This window comes from Carettochelys insculpta, chromosome 31, assembly GCF_033958435.1.
Source record: "Carettochelys insculpta isolate YL-2023 chromosome 31, ASM3395843v1, whole genome shotgun sequence".
In the NCBI taxonomy this organism is placed as follows: Eukaryota; Metazoa; Chordata; order Testudines; family Carettochelyidae; genus Carettochelys; species Carettochelys insculpta.
The window spans coordinates 1,422,065-1,449,844 of NC_134167.1; the positions used below are offsets into that span (position 1 = coordinate 1,422,065).

The 27,780-nt window shown below is 44.4% G+C and overlaps 1 protein-coding gene and 1 long non-coding RNA gene across 4 annotated transcripts in view; one reads left to right on the forward strand and one right to left on the reverse strand.

Moving 5' to 3' along the window:
* LOC142004208 (uncharacterized) overlaps positions 1–20,976 on the forward strand; it is a 79,492-nt gene extending 58,516 nt beyond the window's left edge. The window contains exons 2-4 of one of the 3 annotated variants that reach the window (XR_012642949.1): positions 1,048–1,187; positions 1,570–1,656; positions 19,921–20,976. This is a non-coding gene — a long non-coding RNA (uncharacterized LOC142004208). Of the gene's footprint in view, positions 1–884; positions 1,188–1,569; positions 1,657–5,392; positions 5,475–19,920 lie in introns of those variants that run through there. The other 2 variants (XR_012642948.1, XR_012642950.1) reach the window with 2 other exon arrangements.
* Positions 1–27,780, reverse strand: part of LRRTM4 (leucine rich repeat transmembrane neuronal 4) — an 882,974-nt gene that overhangs the window by 840,284 nt on the left and 14,910 nt on the right. The gene's annotated exons all lie outside the window — the stretch shown is intronic.

Sequence of the window (27,780 nt, forward strand, 5' to 3'; positions counted from 1 at the left end):
GGCATTTCTAGGAATGGTTGCCCCCCAGGCCCCCTAGTTACAATTCATTTAGAGGACAAGCTCCAATTCCAGTAACAGAGTGGAAAGAAATAAAATCAGACTCCACTATGTGGCTATGTCTACATGAGCCCCAAACTTCGAAATGGCCACGCAAATGGCCATTTTGAAGTTTACTAATGAAGCGCTCAAATGCATATTCAGCACTTCATTAGCATGCGGGCGGCTGCGGCACTTTGAAATTGACATGCCTCACTGCCGCGCGTCTCGTCCCAACGGGGCTCCTTTTCAAAACGACCCTGCGTACTTCGAAGTGCCCTTATTCCCATCAGCTCATAGGAATAAGGGGACTTTCAGGACTCCATCAAGGCTCTATCCTCTATCAGCTAAATTGGACCTTGTCAGTGGAAGATAAAAAACCCCAACCAGTCCCATATCTTCAATCTGTGCTTAATAAACACATTTCGCCCCCAGGGATACATAGGTCTGATTATATTTTCACTGTTTGAGATCAAGGGGCTGTTTCAAATCATAACATTTTCCACTCGATATTGAATGAAAAAGAGAAGCAATTCAACATAGTTGAGTGACCTTGTTGTCTTGAGAGGAGGCAAAACTCTAGCAAACAGGACACAGCCTTCATCTAAACAGCTCTTCAGGCCTTGAGTAATCTGGCACTACTATTAATGCAATTTCATCTCATTCATCAAGAAATAAGCGAAGTTCACATTTTTGTAAAAATGAAACTACCAATTGGAGATAAACACACCACTATTGGCATAAGAACTGAATTGAGAACAAAGGCCAGCAGAATTATTCAGGGATATTGTCAATACAGCTCATAATTTAGAATCTGATGTTTGCACTGCCATAAGCATTTTGAACGGGCACAGAATATTCGCATGACAAGGTAATATCTTTCACTGGCCCCACTTCTGGGGGTGTGGGGGGGGGTAGCTTTGAGTTACACAAACTGGATTTAGCTCTAACTTGTGTCTTTCACCAACAGAATTGGGTCTAATAAAATATTCCCTCCCTGCTCCTGCTCAGATTATATGCATACAAGAACTGCTGATTCACTGAAAGCCAAACACTTCATGGAAATACAGCTCTTATGAATTTTACTGGAATGCAATGTTTGGTGCACTTGGTTGGATTTCCTTTTGTGAAGCTTAAGTCTGAATTAAATGGTAAGTAGGCTTTTTGCTGGATCTCTCCATGGGGTGTGACTCTTCTCCTCCGCTTTATGAAAATTTTGCTTTACCAAAAGGCATTGTTTGGCTCAGATGCATCTCAAATGCTTGCACATAATTATTGTTTATCACATTTGTAATCAAGCTTTTTTGTATTGGGATAAACATTATAACACTGCTTGTTGTTGGTAAAAGAAGTAGAACACTGACATACAAAAATTCCTTTAGAACAAAATATCCTGTTTCTTCTTTTGCCTCAATCTCTGCTATACGGATTGTGCGTTCTCACACATTTAATCATCGACAAGGTCACCTAGGTCAAAGTGCAGCTGTTGCTAATTTTCACCCCACAATAATTTGCATTTGTTTCCCTTCAAAGCTAATTCAGTAGAGCTCCTCCCCACCCCACAAGATGAGATGACAGTCTTCATGTGCTGCTCACTCCTGTGAAAACAGCTAGAATGAGGTTAGTGATTCAAGTGGGCTTTTTTAAGTCTTGGGCTGGCCCTCTTCATAGCCATGTATCCGTCCCACCATGAACCAAAACACAAATTCATAATCTTAGAACAAAACAGCAGAAATGTAGCACTTTGAAGACTAATAAAAGGATTTATTCTGGGACAAGAGTTTGTAGGACAGATCCATTTCATCAGCTCAGTCTCAAAAATTGCAATAAAAACTGACATCAAATACATAGAAGCGAAGGAGGAGGATGGGGAGGAGAGATGAGATACCTCTGGCAGGACACAGCATCCCCCCTCCTTCCCGCCAATGTGCTTGATCTATTAGTTTGTATAGCATTTTTTTGGTTCTCTGTACTTACATCAGTCTATATTGGAAATGAAATTGATCTGATGAAGTTGGTCTGTCACACAAAAGCTCATCACTGAATAAATCATTTTGCTAGTCTTCAAAGTGGTATATTTCTGTTTTGTTGGAGTACAGACTAAAATGGCTAACTCTCTGTTACTGTTCATAATCTATTGTAATGTATACACAGCATACAAGTCCTACCCTCTTTGACTCGTGCAACAAACACTTTAGAGGTCTTGTGGGTTTCATTTTTCTAGTACGCAGTAATATTTGTCCGTATTACGCTGTTCTTACCCAGCAGTTTCAGTTAGATCAGTGGTTCCTACCTTTTCCAGGCAGGGACCCATTTTGACAATTCAGGAAGACTTGGTGACCCAAGGCAGTTCAAAAAACAGGAAAGCAGGGAAGAGAGGAGGGGAAGTTCTGTAACTAGCTAATTTTGCACCTGAGGCAAGAATAAAAAATTGTGCCCACTCATGTGTACATATTCATAAGTTATTTCATAGAAAAGGGGAATATATTAATAAAACACAACATTTAATATAGTTAATTGGAGTTGTGGTGGTGGAAAGACTCATCCCCACACTGCTCCCCCAGCTTAAACCGCACAATCAGGGGCTATGAGAATCACACTCAAGGGCTAGGAGTCATGCAGTGGCTGAGGGGGGCTAAAGGTGTCTCCCTCAGGGGTTAGGGGATTCACATTGATGGACTACAGGGAGTAGGGGAGTCACACATAGGGGCTACAAGTCACTCACAGGCTGGAGGTAAATAGGAAAGGTACAGAGACCCCCACAGCTAGAAGCCAGCTGGGGTGGGGAGCCACTGCTGGCAGCACCAGCCACTACAGAAAGCTCTGCTAGTATGGGGGAAAACCCCCATCCCTGCAGCTAGAAGCCAGCTATGGCAGAGGCCCAGAGAGCAGCACTGTCTGGAAGGCTGTCACCTCCTGCAGATCAGCTGTGCCCTCCCTCCCAACCTTAGACTCACGCCCCCACCTGACCAGGACTGGGTGCTGTTCTCAGGTATGCATTCTCAGCCCTACTACTCAATGGGTTCTCCATTTAATTCATTGGCCTAACTTCCTGATAGCTGTTGATCCAATCAAGTTGAGCACCACCTGAGGAGCATCAATGCCTTAATAGCCACCTGAGGAGCTGCCTAGGCCAGCTGCCAACCCTTTTGAACTGTAATCACTACCCACATTTGGGTCCAAACCCATAGGTTGGGAATCACTGAGTTAGATGCATTATTTTCCATTTTCTTTCCGGGATGGCTGTGCACTCTTTCTAGAGCTCCTGACCTGACTACAAAATGTCAAGAACCACCTGACATTAGCTAGAAGTCTTGTGGCAACTTAGAGACTAAGTCCATAAGTTAGTCTATAAGGACTACAGGATTTCTTGTTTTTAAAAGATACGGACTAACTCAGCTACCCCTCTAATACCTGACATTAACAGAAGATGAGGATGCTTGGTGCCTTTCCAAATATGGTCCTTAAAAGACCTGCCACCTTTTATCCCAGAGATGAGTATGTTCCAATAATGCTTGGAAAATTATTCAACGTGACCATTTCCTAACTCAAAAAGTGTTGCATACTGGGACAATCAGGGTCCAGACACCACAAGCAGGGGAACAGAGGATATCAATCCCACAGAATAAGCAGCTGAATCACTTGATTTTGTTTAACTATCAAAAATACATCAAGTAAGGTCTTCTTGGACAGCTCATAATATTCTGAGGCTGATCATTTGAGATATACATACAGGCTGTGGATATTAATCTATGCATATAGTGCTTTGCTAATGACCCAGACTATAAATTCATGTACAATTCACAGCAGGAAAGGGCCCCTCCTAAGATTGGTGTTTTCACAAAACCAAGTAAGTAATGATCCATTGCATAGCCTAGGACACAAGACAAATGACATCCTATTACACTCATAGGGAAAACACTCAAACACCCAAGATACCATAGACAGGGATTTCCCTTTTTCTTTGAATAAACCAAGAACTACTCACAAATTTCTTTGGGCATAACTTTCATGGGCTGGAACTCACTAAGAAGATGTAGTGAGGTGCAGAGCACAAAAATTCATGCCCAAAGAAATTTGTTAGTCTTCAGGGTGTCAAGACTCCTTGTTTTTGCTGAAGCAGACTAACACTGGTACCCCTCTGCAACATTAATTACTATCATGTTGAAAGGATGAAACCAAGAGAACTGTTCAAAGGGAAGGGGCTTGAGATTAAAGATATCTGAAAACTAAGGGCAGGCTGTGTGAAGCATTGAGCACCCCCTATGACAGGATACCATGAGAGACTCTTCAGGGGTGGTAGGTAACTCACATGTGAAAAGTTCCCTGATATACTATAGATGTGTAAAGCCTCAGGCTGCAACTTTGTTTAGCTTTGTGTAAAGTGTGTTTGCTCTCCTGGAGTAGGCCATCTTTAAAAAACTCTGATCTCTGTTAAGCCTTTTGTTTTATTTTCATCCCAAGCAGGTCACTGGTTGCACACTGGGTAGAGTGTGTCCAGATGTGAACTGACAGCTGAAGGTTTTCACACCTTTGGGGGTGATGAGAGTGGGAAGTGTGTGAGCAGGTCTGCCCTAGGGGAGAAAGTTAACCAAGTACAGAACTCAAGCTATGTTCCTTTGGTCAACTTCTTTTGCTGTCCCTGCAGCGGGAGGTTGATGGCAGAAACTCTGTGAGGAGTACTGCAGTTGACAGGGACAGCCTCAGCACTGAGTTTAGGGCATGCCCCCTTGACACCCTAAATCAAACCCAGAAGATTGAGCTTAGAGTGTTATGTGTATGGTGAACAAAATGCATTATAGCAAGGTCATAGGCACATTAGTAAATGGAAAGAACGGAATAATAGTGCAGAAAACTGTCCAATAAATATATGTTCTGTATTGTGGGGGAAAAAAGATTGACAATGCTCTCCATTCATCTAATCTCACAGGAGGAGATTAACAGCAGTTACAAAGGTTTGATTTTTTAAAGCAGCAGACCTGGCTACTTGCAGCGAGAAGTTTTAGACTGGGGTAAAGAGCTCACTGAACTCTTAGCATCAATTTTCAATGAGCTGGGGAAGTTTGGGAAGAAAGCTTAGTGTCAACATTTTAAAAAGAAATGAGACCATCTGGATGATTCTTGGACTGTCCGTCTATGACTGACCCTGTCCAGGATAATGGAGTGGATATAGGAAGGCTATGGGGCTCAGCTAAACTGTGAAGGAATATGCCAACACAGTTGTAGAAGTTAGAACCTCAAACTGGATATCATTTTTGATGAGATGACAGGTTTGAGGAGGGTAAAATATTAAGACTGATGGTGTTTTCAAGTATCAGACAAGATATTGATTAAAACTTAATTTTATATAATTAAGATGAAGAGTTGAACTGATGGTATCCACAAATTTAAAGGAGGAATGAAAGGGGTTTATTTCGAATGAGGTGCAGCATGGAATCAGACAGTTTTTGGATCTCTATTGAACATTTGTCAACCTTGAAGAAAGCAAAGTCATCACTGAAAGCTCACAGATCACCAAAACTTAGGGAGTGAAATAATGGAGCTGACAGGTTGAGTGATCTGGACCTCCATAAGCTGGACAAAAACAAAGAACACATTTCAATATGCCTAGTTGTAGGTAAAATACTGTCCTTCCCAACTGCCTCCTGTATTTTGGGAATTCCAAAGTGTTTAATAAACTGATCTCAAATAAATTATGTCAAGTAAACTAATTCTTGGAGTATAGATTGCTTAGAAACTCATTTTTGACAAATACGACGACTTTGGTCAGCAATGCAATCCTACCAGTGGCCTAGCAATCAAAAATGAATAGCCTGTTCACAGATCATATCAGAACTGGAATTACTTCTTTACAGCCTATCACCATTTTTCATAATAAAGCAGTGATGTCCATTCCAAGAACCTGCTTGTAATTTTAAGGGGCTTTAAGTCTTCATCTTGCCAATTCAATTGCATTGACTCCTGCTACTCTCATGATGAGAGCACAAATACATCAATTAAAAAGTTGCTTTTCTTTACAAAAAAGAAAGCAAGGTTCAAACCTGGAGCTACAGAACTTGCTGTTGGGTATTTTCCTAATTCCCCTCTAGTTATAGAATTAGAGCTTATGGATTTACGTAATTGTGTTAGGTACTTAGCTGACAGGTACATACAGGATGACAGATATAGGAACTGCATGCTTTGCCCCAGCATAGAGCATACAAAAAAGCTTGATTTTGTTTCTGGAGTTGTAGCTTTGTATTATTTTAAGTAATTACAAGCATATTTCAAGGGCATATAGTTTAAGAGACCAGCACTCTTGGGGGAAAAAAAAGCTTTTCAAAATGTGTTCTCCTTGGGATAATTCTGTTGAGTTACAAAGATGTTTTGGGCTTGGGAAAAGATCATGACTCAAAATCCACTCCACAAAGAGATCTATTCAGTGGAGAAGAGGAGTCATCAGGAAGTTTGTTTAACTTAAACTGCACTGGCCCATGCACAAATCTGAGGAGAAATAGTACAAGCTTCCAAGCAGCCACATAACTGAACATTGCCAGAGCCTCTCTCCCAAACTGCTAGAGGTGCACCAAAGCACTGCAGCTGTAATTAGAGACCTAATGCTTTAGCTGCTTCCCAAACCCCAGGGAGAAGAGGATGAAGCCCCTGTGTTGCAGCTGTCAGCAGCTGCTGAGCATGTTATTTATTCAAAAGCTGGGGCTCATCACTGAATAATTGCACAACACCTGTGAACATCTTCTGCACTGGGTCACCTATCAACCATCTTCAGTTAGTGTGTAGGTGGGTTGTTGACTAGTAGGAGGCTTTCATGTCACTTCTAGCCCCAGGGGTTAGGACCTTCTCTATCCCCACAGATGACCAAATGAGAACAGTGGATCTCTATAGTCTCACAAAACCTCATCACCTGAAGTTTTTAGTAACAGAAAGCTGTGCTCATCTATATTAAACCAAAAAAAAGCAGTCACATAGTACTGTAACAAAATTAGGTGAGCTTTCATGGGACAGACCCACTTCAGACCATAGCTGTACTAGAACAGACTCAATATATTTATAGCATAGAGAACCAAAAATAGTCAGAGGTTGACAAATCAGAAAAAATACAAGGTGAGAAAATCAGAGGCAGGGGAGTCAAGAATTAGATGAAGCCAAGTATGCAAAAGAACCCTTAGGTCCCAGAAAATTTGCATCCTGCTTCAAACCACATGTTAATGTGTCAAATTTGACTAAGGAAGATCAATCACTTTCCAGAGTGAAAAAAATCTTCAAGACAACTTAAGTCATTAGACTGACCCACTCCACTAAAACTAGTTTATGGATCAGGAGTGTTCTTCAATCACCCAATTAGGATTATTTTGTAGCTCTTCAGTCTGCTTGGGACTTACTTGGAGAAGTTGTCATCTGCAAATTTTGCCACCTCACTGTTAATCACTTTCAGATCATTTATGAAAGTTGAATAGGATTGGTCCCAGCACAGACACCTGGGGGACACCACTATTAACCTCTCCCCAATCTGAGAGCTCACCATCTATTATTCCTACCCTGGGTTTCCACACTTTTAACCAGTTACCAATCCAAGAAGCCCTTCCCCCCTCTTATCCCATGACAGTTAACTTGGCACAAGAGCCTCTGGTGAGGGACCTTGTCAAAGGCTTTCTGAAAAACTTAAGTATACTATATCCACAGGATTCCCCCATATACATCCTGGTTGACCCTTGCAAAAAAACTAATTGATGGTTAAGGCACAACTTCCCTTTACAAAAGCTGTGTTGACTCTTCCCCCAACAAATTATGTTCATTAATGTCTCAGTTCTGTTCTTTATTAGAGTTTCAACCAGTTTGCCTGGTATTGAAGTCAGACTCACTGGTGTGTAGTTGCCAGGATCCATTCTGTAGCCCTTTTTCAAGATGCCATCACATGGGCTATCCTCCAGTCATCTGAAACAGATGCTATTTAATGAGGTTACAAACTACCATTAATAGTTCTGCAATTTCACTTCAGTTCCTTCAGAACTCTTGGGTGAATACCATCTGGCCCTGGTGACTTTAGAGTTTCACTTTGTTCCAATACCTCTTCTGCTAAACACCTCAATTTGAGACCCTTGAGATTTGTTACCTAAGAAGAATTCTTCAGGTTTGGGAATCTCCCTCACATCCTCAGCCATGAAGACTGATGAGAAGAAATCATTTAGCTGCTATGCAAGTGCCTCATCCTTGAGTGCTCCTTCAGCATCTCAATCAGGGCCCTACCCATTGTTTAGCAGGCTTCCTGCTTCCAATATGCTTGAATTTTTTGCTATTACTTCTTGACTAGCTAGCTGTTCTTGGAATTCTTTTGGCCTTCCTAATTAAATTTTTACACTTAGTTTGGGATCCTCTCCCCCCTCACTAGGATTTAACTGATTTTAAGGATGCCTTTGTCTCACTGCCTTTAACCATGTTGGCACTTTTGTTTTAGTTTCCTAAATTGGGGAATACATTTAAGTTGAGCCTCTATTACGGTGCCTCAAAGAAGTTTGCATGCAGCTTGCAGGTATTTCACTTTAGCTACTGTACCTTTGAGTTTCCATTTAAGAAAGTCATTTTTGTGAAATCCACTTTCTGAAGTTGAATACTAGTATTTGCCCAGCCCCAGGAATGTTAAATTGAATTATAGTTTGGTCACTATTACCCAGCAGTCCAGAAATGTTCACCTCTTAGACCAGATCCTGTGCTCATTTTAGGACTTAATCCAGAATGGCCTCTTTTCTTCTGGGTTCCAGGAATAGCTGCTCCAAGTAGTAGTCATTTCAGGTGTCAAACTACTTGGGCTTCCCATCCTGAAGTGAGATGTATCCACTTTGTGGGGATAGTTGAAATCCCTCATTGATAGCCCCCCACAATCTGAGTATTTCACAGGCACAACCCTGATCAGCTGGGTCAGTACAATATTCCCTACCATTATATTCTTATTCAGGCATGGGATTACCATCCAGAGATTCTATATAACATTTAGGTTCATTTATGATTTACTTGATTTGATTTTATACTTGGAAGGATAGCATCATCCCACCTCCAACATCACCTCTTGTCCTTCCAAAAATTTTTGTACCCTGGTATTACTGTGTCCCATTGATTATCCTCATTACACCAAATTCCCATGATACCTATATTTATATCTTGATCTAATACAAGACACTAGCTCACCCATCTTTAGACTGCCAGCATTTGTATATAAGCACTGACAATTGCCCTGCCAGTCTGTGGGTCCCTGCACTTCCTAGCAGTATCTTTTGTGCCTCAGACTCATGGAGACTTATCTGCCCAGGTCGTTCCAGAGGCAAATGTCTCCACTACCGAGCCCTTCTCATCATAGGCAAGTCTGGAATGGGGAGGATGAAGCCAGTCCCCTTGCAGGCCCTCACCTGCTCCACTGGAGTAACCCTCTGGACAAGAGTGGGGTGGAGAGTCCAGACTCCTTCACTGGACTCCAGCCCAGGGTTCCTTGAAAGACAAGAGGCAGCTGACAAGGCTTTCACCACTGCCCTACATAGCAGCCACACCCTGGGCCACTTGACCTACAACTTCCCCCTGGTACCTTCTTGCTCAGCTCCTGCCTTCTCTCCAGGGCACCTTCCAAAACTTTCTCCCTGCTACCAGTCAGGAAGCATTTTCAAGGAGTTGAGGGCCTCATCTGACCATGAGTGCTGATCAGACTGAGCTGTAGCCGATTCCTAAAGAAGCCCTAGCTGCCAGCCCTAACTGTTTACTACAGGAACAAGCAAGCATTAAGCCACCAGTGAGGATACTTACCTTCTTACAGGCTCCTGCAGCCCATAGGCAGTAGTCTGCCACAGCACTTGAACTTGTCACTCTAGCTCCCTGCCCTTAGATGTCATTGAAATACACTGTTATACTTCACTGTTCCTCAGATACGAGCTTTGTTGTATGTTGCTGTGTGTCCTCCTCATGAGGACATAGAGCATCTCCAATAAGAGATCCTGCCCTAAGGGATGCCACCATCCAAACCACATGGGCTTCTGGACCTGTCAGCTTTAACCCCTTCTTAGTTTAAAAGCTGCTTTATGACCTTTTTAATTTTAAGTGCCAGCAATCTGGTTCCATTCTGAAAAGGCTTCCCCTTTCCCAAAAGTTTCCCCATTTCCTTAGAAATCTAGACTCCATCCTACACCATCTCATCCACACATGGAGACCTTGCAGTTGTGCCTGTCTAACCAGCCCTGTGCATGGAACTGGTAGCATTTCAGAGAACACTACTATAGAGATCCTGCACAAAGAATCAGCTTCCAGGAACCCTCTCCTTCCCTATGTCACTGGTACCAACACATACCAAGACCACCAGCTCCTCCTCAGCTCTGCACTACCCCTATTTAGATGTCTGGAGAGATGTGCAACTCTTGCACCACATGGGCAAGTTACCATGCAGTTCCCCCAAAGACAAACTCAGCTATGTTCCTAATGATAGAATCACCCATAACTAAAACCTGTCCAATAACTGGAGTTCCCTCCCCTGGAGGCATATCCTCAGGACAAGGAGACAGATGATCTAGTAGGAAGGTCCCATCTACAGGATCATTTCCCTCTGCTCCAGGAAGATGTTGCTTTTGAGAAAGATCCAAGTCTCCAAGAAAAAGACTGTCAGACTGGAGGTAGGATCATGGTGTCCCAAAAAGTCTCATTTATGGACCTGTATGTCAGTTCCACTACCCTGGCCTTCAAAGCACATACATTGTCCAAGAGCCAGGAGCTCCGCACACCACATGCACAGAAGCCACCAACAAACAGCACATCATCATAGATGCTGCATTGGGTTCGATGAATTGGATAGCCCCCCACCTTTTTGCTTGGCTTCTCCATGCATCCTCTTTTTAAACCTGAGGCAGGTCTTTTGGATTAATTTTGGTTGTTACAAGCTTTAAGCAGCCCTACCCAACCTGAGTAGCACCACCCTCATTCAGACTTCTGGGCTCAACACTATCACTCAAACCAGCCAACCACACAGCCTTTCAAACAAACCAACCCTTACACCAAGAGTCACTTGATCCCTCCTTCAACTGGAGGCTGCTCCTGTTTGCCAGCTCATCTGGTCCCTTAGGGCATGCTTTATCAAGCCCAGCCCTGACCAATTAGCCACCTTCTCATTAAGGGCTACTGGGCTCAGCACACCATCTAACCACACTACACACACTTCAAACTTAGCCCAAGGGTAACTTCATCCCTCCTCCTTCACCTGGAGAACTCCCTCACAAAAGCCCCATAGACAGCTCCTGTTCAGTAGCTCCTCTGGTCCCTAATGCACAGGCTTTATGAAGAGCAGCCCTGCCTGACCAGCCCCACCCCCACCCCCCTCATTAAGGCCTGCTAGGCTCATCACACCCTCCTCCCAAGAAAGCAACCCACCAACTACATCAACTCTTACAGGCACCACCAAACACAAACAGCACCAACCAAGACAAGTACACACACCAAACAAACTTACCCAAGGGTCACACGACTCTGCCTCCTTCACAGAACTCCCATAGGCTTCTTCTGTTCCCTCACTCCTCTGGTCAAGCAGGGGCAGGCTTTATAAACCCCACCCCCTCATTAAGGGCTGCTAGGCTCAGCACTCACTCAAAGACAGACCAAGCACACATCCTCTTCCAAACACACACAATTCCCAAGGGTCACTTGATTCTTCCTTCACCTGGAGGCAACTCCTGTTTGTAAGCTCCTCTGGTCCCTTGTGCCCAACTTTATAAAGCCCCACCTACCTGACTAGCCCTGCCCCCTTCTGAAAGGCTACTAGGCTAAGCACAGTCAAACAAAAACCACACCTACTACACCAAACCAATTCACACACTTTAGACAAACTTACCTCAAGGTCACTTGAGCCCTCCTCCTCCACACAACTCCAGTAGGCTGCTCCTGGTCCCTTGCAGCAGGCATTGTAAGGCCCAAGCCTTCCTTAGTAGCTCCACCCCTTTGAGGGCTGCTAGGCTGAGCACAAGGTCATCCAAAGGAAGACCAGCCACACTACACCACCAACACACTTCAGAGAACAAGCTTACCAAGGGTCATTTCATCCCTCCTCCTCCTCCTCCTCCACCTGAAAAAATCCCTCACACAACTCCCATGGCTGCTCCTGTTCCCTCGGGCAAGCTTTATAGAGGCCCCCCTCCCCTCCTTTAAACGGTTGCTAGGCTAACCACAAAGTCCTCCAAACAAAAACAGACCCAACACACACCACCACAAACACACTTCATACAAGACACTTACCCTACAGGTCACTTCATCCCACCTCCTTCTCCTGGAGTTTAGGCAGGGAGTCCTCCCATAGACTGCTCCTGTTCACTAGCTCCTCTGGTGAATTGGGGCAGACTTAATAAAGCCCCACCAACTCTGAGTAACCCCACCCCTTGTTAAGTCTTCTAGGCTCAGCACTCAGTCCTCCAAACAAACAAACTGACCAGCTACACAGCCTCTTTCAAACACACACAAGCAAACAAGCACACACTTCAGACAACCAACTTACCTCAAGGGTCACTTCATCCCTCCTCCTTCACCTGGAGGCTGCTCCTGTCTGATAACTCCTCTGGTCCTTTCCAGGCCAGCTTTGTAAAGCCCTGCCTACCCGAGTAGCCCCATACCCTCCTCAAGGGCTGCCAGGCTCAGCCAATCATCCTCCAGACAAAGACAACTGACAACACAGCCTCTTTCAGGCAGCCAGCAAGAACAAGCACACACACACACACACACACACACACGGGGTAGGTTTGTCTCGTCTCACCCCCCCTTTCTTGAGGAAACTCCCATAGGCTGCTCTTTCCAAACACACACTTCAGACAAACTTACCAAAGGGACACTTCATCCCTCCTTCCCCTGGAGTTTAGTGAGGGAGCCCTCCCATACAGTGCTACTGTTTGCAAGCTGTTCTGGTCAGTTAGGGCCAGGCTTTATAAGACCCCACCCCTCATCAAGAGTTGCTAGGCTCAGCAAAACATCTTCCCAACAAAGACAGACCACACAGGCTCTTTCAGGCAGCCAGCAAGACCACTACAACACCATCAACCAAACAAGCAGGTGCACCCACCCACCCATCCAGAAATATCAGGCAAACTTACCCAAGGGTCACTTCATCTCTTCACCTGGAGGCTGGTCCTGTTCACTAGCTCCTCTGGTCAATTATGGGGGTGGGGCTTTATAAAGCCCCACCCCCAACAGAGTAGCCCCACCCTCTCATTAAGGGCTTCTCGGCTCAGCACAGTCCTCCAAACAAACTGACCACACAGCCTTTCCAACACACAAGCGCACACCCACACAATCTTACCAAAGGCTCACTTCATCCCTCCATCACCTGGCATTAAGTGAGGGAGTCCTCCCATAGGCTGTTCCTGTTCACTAGCTACTCTGGTCACCTAAGAGCAGGCTTTATCAAGTCCCACCCCCGCCCCCTTAAGGGCTGGTAGGCTCAGCACATGGTCTTCTAAATAGACTGACCACAGCCTCCTTCAGGCAGCCAGCAAGCACACGCCAAACAGCACCAACCAACACAAGCACCCATACACCCCCGCCATGCAAATATATCCCAAGGCTCACTTCATCCCTCCTCCTTCACAGCAGACATTTTAAAGCCCCGCCCTGCCTCACTAGCCCCATCCCCTTGGGAAGGGCTGCTAGGCTCAGTACACAGTCCCCTCCTAACCACCAGGCCAACCACACTGCCTCCTTCAAACAAACTTACCCAACAGTCAGCTTCATCCCTCCTTCTCCTGGAGTTGAGTGGGGGAGTCCTCCCATAGGCTGCTCCTCTTCACCAGCTCCTCAGGTCAAATGGGGGCAGGCTTTATAAAGCCCGGCACTGCCCACATATTAAGGCCTGCTAGGCTCAGCCCAAGTTTCTCCAAACAGACTGATCAAACAGCCTCTTTCAGGCACCCAGCAAGCACACACCACCACAAACCAACTTACCTCAAGGCTTTCTTCATCCCTCCTTCACCTGGAGGCTGCTCCTGTTCACTAGCTCTTCTGCTCAATTAGAGCCACACTTTACACAGCCCCTACCTGCCTGAGTAGCCCCACCCCCTCAGTAAGGGCTACTATCCTTAGCTCACAGTCCTCCAAACCATCCAAGATCAACTCCTCAGCCTCTTTCAGGCAGCCAGCTAACACACTACAAACACCACAAACACACACTTCAGACATCAAACTTACTCCAAGGGTCACTCCATCCCTCCTCTTTCACCAGGAGTTTAGTGAGGGAGTCCTCCCATAAGCTGCTCCTGTTCACTAGCTGCTCTGGTCCATTAGGGCCATGCTTTATAAAGCCCCACCCCCACATTAAGGGCTACTAGGCTCAGCACATAGTCCTTCAAAGAAACAAAATTGACCAACCCCATGGTTTCTTTCAAACAAGCAAACCAAGACAGACACACACTTCAGACATCCAACTTACCCCAAAGGTCACTTCATCCCTTCTCCTTCATCTGGAGGCTGCTCCTGTTCACCAGCTCCTCTGGTCACTTAGAGGCAGGCTTTATAAAGCCCCCCCCAGCTCCCTGCACAGGCCCACCCCCTCATTAAGGGCTTCTAGGCTCTGTACTCAGTCCTCCAAACAAAGCAACTAGTAGACCTACCACACAGCCTCTTTCAAGTCGCCAGCTAGCACACTACAATACAAACCAACACAAGTACACACACAATTCAAACAAACTTATCCCAAGGGTCACTTCATCCCTCCTCCTTTGCCTGGAGGCTGCTTTTTTGTGCTAACACCTGTGGTCCCTTCGGGGCAGGCTTTAAGAAGCCCCACCAAACTGAGTTGCCCCACCCCCTCATTAAAGGCTGTTCAGCTCAGCACACAGTCCCCCAAACAAACTAACAGACCTACCACACAGCCTCTTTCAAACCAACACACTTCAGACAACAAACTTACCCCAAGGGTCACTTCATCCCTCCTCCTTCATCTGGATGCTGCTCCTGTTCACTTTCTCCTCTGGTCAATCAGGGACAGGCTTTATAAAGCCCCGCCCTGCCTTTGCAGCCCCACCCCCTCATTAAGAACTGCACATTTAGGGATGGGATCTTACCATTAAGATACTCAGCTAGGATTTAGCTGGATTGATTCGCCACTGGACTAATAAGGCCCACACCCAGTGTCTTGGCCAATTGCGATGTCCCATAAGAATGGGCACCCCACCGTCTGTTCCACTCTGCCAACTGGGCAACAGGGTCAGGTGGGTAGAGGGAGACAATCATAGACATCTTACTCAAATCAGGACAGATAACAATGAAAGGATTTCAGTTATGTGCTTTCATTAGTACTTTGTGAATTACTTTATTATTTTCTAATTATTACAACTGAGCTAATAATAAATCTGTAAAATATAATTACAAAGCCACCTTCCAATTTATAGGCAGCAGATGGGATTTTCAAAAGTTCCTAAGTGATTTAGGATCATAAGTACCAATGCAAGCAATGGGACTGATGCTTCCAAATCACTTCAGGTTTATCAGGCTTAACCTCAGCCCAAATAAGGGTACAATGCTTATTATTTATAATAAAAAAGTTTCTGGCTAGGATTTTCAAAAAGCAACTAAGTCATGGGACTTCAAAATCCTACCCAATATTAATGTTTGTTATATCAAACAAGCCATTTGGTCTCGTATGAACAACAGTTCAGCCAGTTACTGTAGCTCTGAGATATGCTCCCAGCAAAACCAGACACTTGCTTAGGTGACCATAATTTAGGAGGGACAATGAGGACCTGAAGAGTCACGTGCCACCTACACAGTCCAAGCACCATAAACTCATCCCTTCTCATGACAATCCTTAACAACGCCCCCACCCCCAACACAACACTTCAGAAACTGACCTTAATGCAGTGGTGACAGAGTGTGGTGATAGGCACACTCGCTAAGGCTTTCTATTTAGCTTCAAGTACTGAAGTGATATTACCCATCATCCCGAGTCTGACCTACAGGGAATAGAGAAAGTACCACAATGGTCTTGCCTATGCAGTCCTTGGCTATTCTGCTGAGGCTTCCAACACAAGTGCTGGCTGAGGTACAGTTGTGGCACTAACTTTTGTGATGCAACCATGTGTCCATCCAACTTTTGTGATGCAACTCAGAGGCCATCATTCAGAAACTAGCCACTTCATCAGCATGCCTCGCAGTCATACCAGAAAGCTTCTCTACATTGCAACCACACCCAGGCTTCTCATGTATCAAATTCCCAATCAGCTTTTTTAAAAAGTAATGAAACTTAACACTTAAACATGTACTTGTCTTTCCCCCATGACAATGCATGAAACAGGCACAAACAAAGAGCTGGCTGCAAAGGGGTTCCATATCTCTAGCTTCAGAGAATAATTTCTGGGTGGGGTTTAAAAGGACTGCCTGGTTGGAACAGTTAAATGTAAATGTGTTGAAATGAGCAACAGGTCTTGAAGCACAGTGGTTTCAGTTGCTTTCTAGTATCTCAGAGCAAAATCACAGCAATACCTAGGGTGATTCTGGAGAGCTAGGTTTCATTCCCAGTTGATTAACTGTGGAGATAATAATGTTGTCTAACCTTTCTGCCTCTGCTCCCTTTTCCCCCATTATCTGTTTCAAATTGTAAGCACTTTATAAAGGAGGAGAAAACCATTATCCCCTTTTACAAATGGGAAAACTAATCCACAAGGAGGTAAAGTGACTTGCCCAAGGTTATCTAGCAGAGCAGCAACAGAGCTGGGAACAGGATGCATATCTCCTGTTGCATGCACCAAGCCACTGGTTCCCAACCTTTCCAGACTACTGTACTCCTTTCAGGAATCCGACTTGTCTTGTGTATCCCAGGTTTCCCTTCACTTAAAAACTACTTGCTTACAAAGTAAGACATAAAGAGACAAGAATGTCACAACACACTATTATTGAAAAATTGCTTACATTTCTCTTACCTCATAATTATAAAATAAATCAATTAGAATATAAATATTATATATCAGAAAGGTAGCTGTGTTAGACTGTAGCTTCAAGAACAACAATAAGTCTTGTGGCACCTTAGAGAATAACAGATATTTTGGAGCATAAGCTTTCATGGGCCAAGACCCCCTTCATCAGATGCATGAGTGGGAGGGTGGTTTCAGCGGGTCTGGGCCAACAAATCAATATTATACTTACATTTCAGTATATAGAGCTGTATAACCAAGTACTTTTCTGTTTTAGTGTGCACAGACTGCACTTGTGCTTTTCATGCAGCCTTTTGCAAAACCAGGCAAAAATGCAGATAAGCTGAGGTACTCCCTAGAAAAGCTCTGCATATCCCCAAGGGTGCACATTGAAAACCACTGTGCTATGCTGCACTTCCTTCCCAGGCATCATCCATCATGACCTAACTTTGAACCTTCGTCCATTTCTAACAGGAACAGGTTTGACTTTGCTAATGAGTCCTTGAGAAAGTGCAACACAGTTTTACCCTTATGACCTCCTAGTAGTTATTTTGTCCCACGGTGCTATTCAGTCTCAAACCACAAAACCATTTTTATCACTAGTTTACTTTTGCTAGTACATAGGAATGCATAATAGACAACTACATCAATAATCCTTATTTTCTTTCCATTCTCTGTAACACAACATAGCACTCATTCAAAACGGAGATCAAATAGACCTTAATGGGGTTTGAATGATTAGATTCTCTAATTGTATTTACTGTGTAAATCAATAACATTTAATTTCTTTAAAAACGCTGGCAATGCCATTTTAAAATTGAAGAGACAAGCTAGCTAAATTATTGATCAGATTTTAAGACTCAAGGAATCAACTCATTTTTTTTCTTGTCAAAAGTAAATGAAAAAAAATCAACTAATTTATGACAGTTACCAAATATCTATTTTACATAACACAGCAGGGGTGTTTTGTTATTATCCAGATAATATAAGATGATTGAACTCAATATTTCATGCTCCCAGCTAATATTTCACCACAACACAGTTTGAATATGAGCCCAATCCCCATTTGCTATAAACTGGCATCTGTTGAGTTCAAAGAAGTTTTCCCAGCTGAGGATTCACCTCTCAGATTTTGCTTCCTTTACAATGTATCCTAAAATAATGAAACCACTGTGTCTGCAATATAAGATAACTGTGGTTATTTCTATGTCCCCTCTTACTGTAGGTTCAGATTTCAAAACCAGAAGGGACTGTGACAGGGTATTCCATGCTCTGTATGAAAAAATACTTAAGAAAATGAGTATATGTTTCATGCAAAATACTTGATGTGAGATAATTTGCAAAGCTTGTAATCTATTGAATATGATTATCTTCTTTGTATGCAGATATCATTCCTGTATTTGAAATTAAAATATGAACTGTAATTTGGGCTACTAATGTAGTCGTGCTAAGTGAGGGCCACTAGTAGGACTCAAGGAACTTAAAGGTCCAGGCCAATGATCTATTAATAGACTTTGCTTCCCTGTCAGCCTGGGAGAAAGAGTTATGGGGGCTTCTACCAAGACATGTGGCCATGTCACCTGATGCTGGGATCCATCTTAGATGCTGTATTTTTCCACAAGAGGAGAGAGCTAGTAAAGACTCAACACAGAGGATTCCTCCCCTTATGCAAAAACTATTTACAGGTGGGGAGTGAGGTAATTGAGGCCATCAGCACTCCCTGGCTACCCCACTGTAGATGACTGCTGGAAAACATCTCAAACTGCACTGGGGTAGGATGGACCCAGGCTGCAAAGCTTTCCACATTTTGTGAAAGAAGCTTATTACAACAACTCTGAGGGTGACGTGTGACATATAACTAGTCTTTTCAGCGTATTAAGCTTAGCTTGTGTTCTATCTGCTATCTCTAATGACCATGTAAATCCTATCTTTTGTGTTTAATAAAATCACTTTGGTTTATGAATAAACCCAGTGTAAATAATAGTTACCAGGGGAGGAGGGGAGCATCTGTGCATATCTCTTCTTGAGAAATAGGGTGAACAACATGAGCTTACCTTGTATAAAACTTTGCCCAGAGTATGACAGATTTATCTGGGGTTCAAGTCTGATTCAGGCCGTGCATTTGGGCTCTGAGGCTGATCTCAGCTTCTGTGTTATACTGCAGAGGGCTGAGACCCTAGCTCTGTGTCACTGCTGGAGGAGGCCGGAGGCCTTGTCTGAGGAGGACAGAGTTGAAGGGCACCCATGAAGGCAGCTATGTGGGCTCAGGGGTATTTTAGCACATCAAGGGACAGTTCCAATAGGGCCCCAATGACCAAACCCATCACAGGGATTGTTAGATCATTTATTCTGACCTCCTGTCTCATAATCCCTTAAATTTCACCCATTGGTCCACATACTGAGCCCAGTACCTTCTGTTTGACTACAGCATATCTTCCAGAAAGGCACCCAATACTGACATGTAGATGGGAGATGGAGAATCCAACAAATCCCATAGCAATTTCTCCCAACACATCATCACCCATACTGTTAAACATGTACACCTTGTGAGCTGAACATTTGGCTTCATCTTTCAGCTATTGGTTCTAAGACTACATCTACACTACTGCAGAAGATCGACCTGCTCAGGGTCGATCTTCCAGGGCTTGATTTCACGCATGTGCGAAATGATGCTTTATGGGGTCCCCTGTGCTCCTTGAGAGAGGTGAGGAATAAAAAAGGTTGAAGGGAGAAATGCTCCCATCGACCTTCCCCTGAGTAGACAAACATGGAAGTTGACCACAGATCCGTTGATTTTATCTGTGCAATTGGCATAGCTATAATTGTGTATCTGCAGTCAACTTCTATGTCTAGTGTAGACATAGTTTAATTCTGCCTTGAACTACTAGTTTACTAGCTGAGCAACTGACCATTTTAAACATATTTACTCTTCCAGAAGTCCTCTGAGGGGGGAATCACTATTATCTTCCTTTTACAGAGGAGAAAGATGGAGAGACTTAAGTGACTCTGCCCAACATTCTATACAACTTATATGGCACTTCAGGGAACCAAACATAGGTGTCTGGAATCCCGGATGAACACCTCAGCCTTGGGATTCTCTTCTCCTCTCCACTATAGAAATTCTCTCCTGTGGTGAATAGGAAGACCTGAGGCCTATGAAATCTTTAAGCCCTATTTTCAGGGCTTATGGTAGAGTTCAATAGTGCACAGGTGTAGCCAGACAAAGTCTCCCCCTTACAAGTCAGCTTGCTCGCTGCCCCCCACCCCACTGAGGAGCACACAGGGCAAGGAAACGGCTGCTGACAGCACAGTCTTTGATGCCCTCATTGAGGCCCAGATGTGCAAGCTCATCATGACATTGAGAAACAGAAAGTACAGATAGAAGGCTAACAGGCCGAACTGTCAACAAGAGAGGGGGGGCGACCCTCAAGAAATCACCCCAGCTGGCATTGATGAATTTGATGACCACACAACCATCCCAGAAGGGGAAATCTCTGCCCCCGCAAAAAGAATGTCCTGTACTCTCAAATTGCTTATCTCCTGTCTTACAAGTGCAAATTAAGTAAGAAATGCCCTTGTAACAAACTGGCGTCACAAAAGACAGACCAGTGTGATCTGGCACCATAGATAAGAAAGAGAATATGTAACCTAAAAGGGGTATAAAAGATGGGCCCAGCAGAACTCTAACTCTGAGTGCATTCCACCAACTACCTGCTGGTCGGGTCAGGTGATTGCCTCCCGAGGTCCACAACTGGGGACGCCCAACCTCGTATTCGTCTTTCCGTGGAATTGAGTGACCGATCCGGCTTGGCTACGCTGGTATCGAGAGATGCAGAGAGGGTAAGATATACCCATTCTAGGTCTCCGTTTTTTTTGTGCACAGCTAAAGAATTAGAGCTCTGTAACTAGACGTCATTGTATCAAGATATCATTGTGTTAGATGTTAACAGATATCTTTGTATTGGATTGTAATGTAACCTGTTAACACCTGTACTTTGCTAGCATATAAGAAGTAGACAACAGCCTTTTGTAACCACACGCTTACAACTGTAGCTTAATAAACTTGTAACTAGTTAAGCTCTGAGCCTGACCCTGTTATCCTTTTGTCACCGCAACACAGCCGGCACAACAAAAAAACTTTAACCGTTTGGTTACTACGGCCTGGCCGTGGGTGAGTGCGCTAGCAGCTCCCTGCTCTAACAGTAAAAAAAAACTGGGTTGTTTAGGACCCAGGGGAATACCTCACTGCACATGACCCGGCCATCGGCTAACAACAGGTAAGCCCCCAGTGGATGAATTTCACTCCACAATGAGATAAGCAATATTTGGCTCTGAAAATAAATAATAGGAATGATGTTGTTCCAATGTATCCACTGGTTAGATGGAAGGGAACTATTTAGTGAAGCAGAATATTTATAAATGCACAACAATTATAGTGGTCTGTACCTAACACCACAGGTATAAAAGAGAAAGGTTTCTACCCCATGACAATCACACTACTCACAGTCGCACTTGGGAGTCGCACCCCTCCATGCCCTGCCAAAATTTCAATTGCTAAAAGGGGTGTCCCCTCCTGTCCATGTGAGTGGCCCTCCCTGCGCTCAGGGCCCTCACAGGCTCCAGTTGCCCATGCGCTACAAGCACTCCAAGGGGAGAAAAGAAGGTTAAACCACCTGAGTGCATACTGCATTATTGCACTGTAAACGTATACCAAGGAAGGTCTTCAATGGAAGCTTGTCATGTTCTGAACTTGGTGGCCCATATATGTACATAGACTCTGATGAAGAGTCTGTATTTGCGTACATAAATAACTTCAGCTACACCTCAACCAGGATGGCAAGCAGCGGAGGAGGAAGAGGCCACTCCCAATCCAGGAGTTTACCCAAAACTTGCTTTCAAGTTGCTCTCCCTTGGGCAGCCCAGGAAGAGCCAATGATGAAGCATTAAAGCTAATGGAAATACATTAACCCAGGCCACTGTTCATGTCACCAGGGAATTTCCCCACATGCATCTGCAGAGACCGAGGGAAAAGAAACAGACTTTGAAAGCAGGCTTGGGACTGAATTTTTAACCTCCAGCCAGCAGGCTGTCAGTGAACCTGGATCCTAGAAAGTATTTTAAGTCAAAACATTAAAAAAAAGAAAATTTTACCTGATATGGAAGTGTGAAGCCTGACATTGTGCCTTACTGATAGTTTTTTGAATAGCAACAGTGAGGTAGCTTTATTAGTCTGTACTCGGACAAAACAAAACCAATGCAAAAAGATGGACATCGTACCCAAGGGATTGACAGTGAAAACCCCTTTACAATCAACCTACTACACTGATTACAGTGACAAGCTATGCCGCACACCCTCTTAGAAAACTGAGGAACCACTTGACCAGTATCCTGTACAGCAAGCAGGAAAGGATCAAGAATGACCCTCTGAACTTGAAACTCTCCTCAATAATCAAGCTTCCACACAAGACCCCACAGAGTGTGACTTTTCCTACACTAGACAAGCAATCTATAATACTTCCACTCCCTGCAAAAAAGAAAAGACAATAAACTATCTAAATTACTTCATACCTCAGGATACTACCATTACAACAACTACAACACACCAGACAATACTGATAACCTTTCAAGCTACAAACTCAAACCAGCTGAAGAGACTCGTATCCCAGGGTCTTTCTTTTTGCCCCAACACTTCCATGAACCTAATACAATTTTGTGGTTACCTCGAGGTCTGCTTTCATCATCTCCATGTAAGAATATTTCCAACACACCATGACCATCAGTCTGACTCACTAGATGCCCCCTACCAACACCAAAAGGAGGAGAATTCTATGGGGACTCCCCAGATCAGTGTGGTGACAATCTAGATTTCTATATACAATGCTTCTGCAACCACGCATAGACTGAAATTATATGCAAACACCACCAAATATAATACCGTCTCAACTGTGCTGAACGCTATGCTGTCCAAAGTCTCAAGAACAACTCGGACGTTATAATCAAGCTGGCTGGCAAAGGGGATGCTATCATCATCATGAATAAGTCAGACTATGAACAGGAGGCAGCTAGACAACTATCCAACACCACATTTTACAGACCTCTCTCCTCAGATCCCACTTTGGAATTCCGAAAGACACTACACATTCTACTTAAAGAACTCCCTGCCTCTGCTTGAGACCAAATTCACTTAGACACACCATCTGACCCCTGCCCTGGATTATTCTATTTACTGCCTAAAATCCATAAACCTGGAAACCCAGGAGCACTTGCATGGCCCCACAGTATGCTAACATTTTTATGGCTGACTTACAACAACAATGCTTTGCCACCATGTACATTGGGCAGAGTAGGCTAAACCTTCGCCAAAGAATAAATTGACACAGAGCATACATCAAGAGTCTCAATACACATAAGCTGGTCAGTGAATACTTCAGTGAAGTGGGCCATTCTGTTAAAGACCTGAGAATTTGTCTTCTGGAGCAAAAAAGAATTTAAAAACAGATTAGAGGGAGAAATTTATGAGTTTGAGTTCATATTCAAATTTGACACATTAACTTGTGATATGAACAGAGACATCAATTACCTCACGCATTACAAGGACTGCTTCCCTCCTTTGATGCTCGTAATTATCTCAGGCAGGACAATTAACATCCCCCAGCCCTTCTTCCCCCTCCTATGTATTTGATTTGTCAATTTTTATTGCAATTTGTTTTTGACCCTCTGTACTTATAAGTGTCAGTTTGTATTGGAAATGAGATTGATCTGATGAAGTGGGGCTGTTCCATGAAAGCACTTCACTCAATAAATCACTTTCTTAGTCTTTAAAATACTATATTTCTGCTGTTTTGTTTTGTTTATTTTTCGTATAATTTCTATATTTCCAGTTCCCCTTACTATTCTATTTTCAAATCTGTGATTTTCTTTTTATTTGCAAAACAAAGCAGGTCTCTGGTGCTCAAACCAGTATGCAGTGTGTATGCTAATGGAAGCTAGTGTCGAGAAGGCTAGTTGCACATCTTCATGCATGCCTCTCCAGAGCAGAAGTCCAGTGGCTGGTAGCTAAGAACCTGGGAAGGACATATTTGGGAATAGGAGAATTGTTGCTGGCATCACCCTCCAGGGGGCAACCAGGCTGAAGGGAGGTGAGTGGGCTGGCTGTTGAAAGCAGAGCTGAACCATAGCATCACAGCCCATAGGCTCCCAGTGCTTTAGGACACATAGGAAGAGAACATTTACTGACCTGGGTGATACCCAAAATGGCAAGCACAAACCCCCTGAACCTGCCACAAATGTTCACTGCAGCCTCAGAATGTTTTGTTATTCCATTTTCCAGAAGCTTCAGGTGCAGATCTGACAATATATTTCTGTGGGACAAATATTTCAAAGCACCTTGAAAAGTAAGAGTCCTGAAATTCAAGGTAAGTGGATGGAAAACACTAACCTCAGGAGTGTGAACAGTAGAGGAATGATGGCCTTGAGAATGAGGCACTGACATACGACTTCAGTTCAGTTCCTGGCTCTACCAATGACCGCATGTATGTGCTTGAGTAGGACTCACACAGGGTCCCATTTTCAGAGGTATGGAAGCTCCCACTGACTTCAGCTGGAACTGAGGGTGCTCAGTCGTGTTTCTGCTAACTTTTTCCTTCCTGGGGTGGAATAAATTTTGTTATGTGAACCAAAGCTTGTGCAATGTGCACTGCCAATAGAGAAATACACTGCTGGCTGTGGGCACTCTGCTAATCAGCTGGGTAGCACCTCAATCTCTCCTGGGCTGCTGCCCAAGCACTCAGCTTACTGGGAACACCGGTGCTCAGCATTTGAAAAATCAGGCCCTTGGGGCCTCTGCATTTCTTGGTCCTAAAAACAGTATTTCCTGCATCTGCATTGGCTCATCAGATTGCAAGCTTTTTTAGAGGGGGCAGTGTTTTCCAGTGCGTATAGAGTGACTTGTATCAGGAGTCCCTGATCTTGGCTGGAATGCGCAGGTGTTTGCACACTGCAAATAATAAACAAAGTAGGCAGCAGGCAGGAGTAGAAACTGGGCTCATAACATAAGATGCAGAAGACAAACGGGGCCTCCGAGGGGGCAGGTGTCCAGGGCATGGTGATTTAAAAGGGCCTGGGGCTTCTGGCCGCTGCTGCTGGTGTCTTCGTAATCGCTATGGCCTGAGCCCTTTAAATTGCCACTAGAGCCCCAGGTGGCTCACAGACCTGCTGACAGGGAGGGAGGGTGTAAATTGACCAGTCGCTCTGGGCATTTCAAAGTGGCCCAGAACTTTAGCCCTTGCATCTACCAAAGTAGCAGCAGCATTGGATGGAGCTCTATGCCCCTTTGAAATGCCATGGCAGTGCTACTGCGCTGCTCTGAGGGAAGAGGGACGGGGGAGGCAGCACTCAGCACCACAATTCAAGTCATGACACAGGCCCTAGGGGGCTTGGAGCTGGGTCCCCTCTCCCAACTTGCCCCATGGGGGCTGTCGGCCTTGCTGCATCCAGCAGCGCTGACGCACTGGCTATGGGAGGCTAGCCCCAAGCCCTGCCCTGAGGCCTTGCCCCTTCCAGGACAGAAATGTGAATTCATTTCTCCCAGCTGCACTGTTTAATGCAATTACTTCAGCACACAGTATCTTTTCCTCCCAATTATTAAAACTGGAGTTATCATTTGCAAGCTCTTGCGCAGTAAACACATGCTATTGAATTGAGGTTTGTACTGATCCACACGATTTTTTCAACTTTAATCTCAAGGCTAAGGCTACACTATGGTTTCTACTTTGGGATGTATTTGGATCCTGAAATAGAAATCGCATGGCCCAACACCATGCTCAAAATAGCAGGGCTATTTCGAGCGTGGTATTTCATTCCTGGTAACCCTTGTCATAGGAGGGTTAGCGGGAAGTTCAAAATAGCCCCTTATTTCGAACCCAGGGGGCAGGGTAACCTCCACCGGGTTTGAAATAATGCAGCTCAAAATAAATTACACCGTTTGCACCCTGCAAATGACGTAAGTTATTTCGATCTAGGCCCTAGCCAAAAAAAGAAGCAAGTGGCTAAACAACAATCAATGCACATACATACAGAGAGAGAGATGGGACTTGTAGCTGTTCAGCTTTGTGACCATATGGACTAAATGATGGTCTCAGTCTTGTCTGCCTCCATGAGTGTCAAACAGCACCTGTTCCCACCTGAAAATAATATATATTTTTTTAACACTACTGTCATCAAGCTGATTAGCATACAGAACCCCTTCTGGCTGATTCTCAGCAAAGCACAGATGTTGCTGTTAGAAGGAGAGCATTTAATCTACCTCTCTGAGTCAAGAGAAGGGATTTCCTGTGGCTAAAAGAAAAACACAGCTGTAAATGGCAACTTCCAGGATATATATATATATATAGGGAGAGAGAGAGAGAGAGGCAACTAAGAGCATATCAAGAACCCAGTTCTCCAAACTGGCACCACGTCCTCAAACATGACTCCAAGCTGATTAATGAAGGCGTTGTTTACAGACAATTGGATAAGAGAGTTCATTACTCTGTGCACCACAGAAGGGCAGGCAGGACTGTCATTTGCTAGTGTGTAGAAATAAATATACACGAGTGCTCAGGCAGAGAGTGCAGAACCTGACTCATTGACCCGAATGCTATGCCTGGAGTCTCTGCTTCCTACTCTAAGTTCAGTCCTTACTCCACATCACAATTTTATTTGCAACAAGGAGGATTTATTTTTCCCTACTGGCTTCAGAGGGCATTTGATTCAGCCCATAAAGGACTCTGGCACTGGGTGTTGGGGAACCTGTATAGAGTTTTGCATACTCCTAACCTATGTCAGTCTGCCCTCTGGTTTGGAGGCTGCATGGAAAATGTTATCCTGTAGTATACACAGCTGACCACCACGTCTTTAACACAGATGCTATGTGGGAGGAACCACTGCCTGCAACTCAGAACAGGGGAGACTGGGGCACAAGTCCTGGCTCTTCCATTTCAATCCTGGGACAATCACTTGCCTCATTTGTGCCTTGGTTTCCCCTTTGTAGAAGACTCAGATCTCCTGATGAAAGTGCTTTATAAAAGCTGCATTTTAATATTATTGCTGCCTGCAACATCCTTTTGGACTGCTTTTTATAGCTTCACTCAATTGTTCCCACTGCTCTGGTATCGGAGTATTATATAAAACCAGAAGATGAAGAGATGGGTGTGTGAGACACTACAGCAGCATCGTCTGCGAACAGCATGATGAAGACCAGCTTCAAAAACTGCTGGATCAGTTCTCCAAAGCATGCAAGGACTTTGGGCTTACCATCAGCCTAAAGAAGACAAACGTACTTGGTCAGGATGTTGCTGAATCCCCATCAATCAGCACTGACAACTATACGTTGGAGGTCGTCCACCAGTTCGTTTACCTCGGGTCCACCATCACTGACACCCTGTCGTTGGACACTGAGCTAAATAGGAGGATCAGAAAAGCGGCCACAACTCTGTCCAGACTCAGCAAGAGAGTGTGGAATAACAACAAGCTGTACACTCACATCAAAATGCAAGTCTACAGAGTCTGTATCCTCAGCACCCTCCTTTATGGCACCAACGAGACTTGGACCCTGTATGCCCGCCAGGCAAAGAGGCTGAACGTCTTCCACTTGGGCTGCCTCAGGCGCATCCTTGGAATATCATGGAAGGACAGAGTGACCAACACCGCCGTCCTCGAGCAAGCTGGAATCCCAACCATGCACACCCTCCTCAGGCAGCGTCGGCTCCGCTGGCTTGGCCACGTCCACAGGATGAACGATGGAAGGATTCCAAAAGACATCCTGTATGGTGAGCTAGCCTCTGGCAAAAGACCTCCC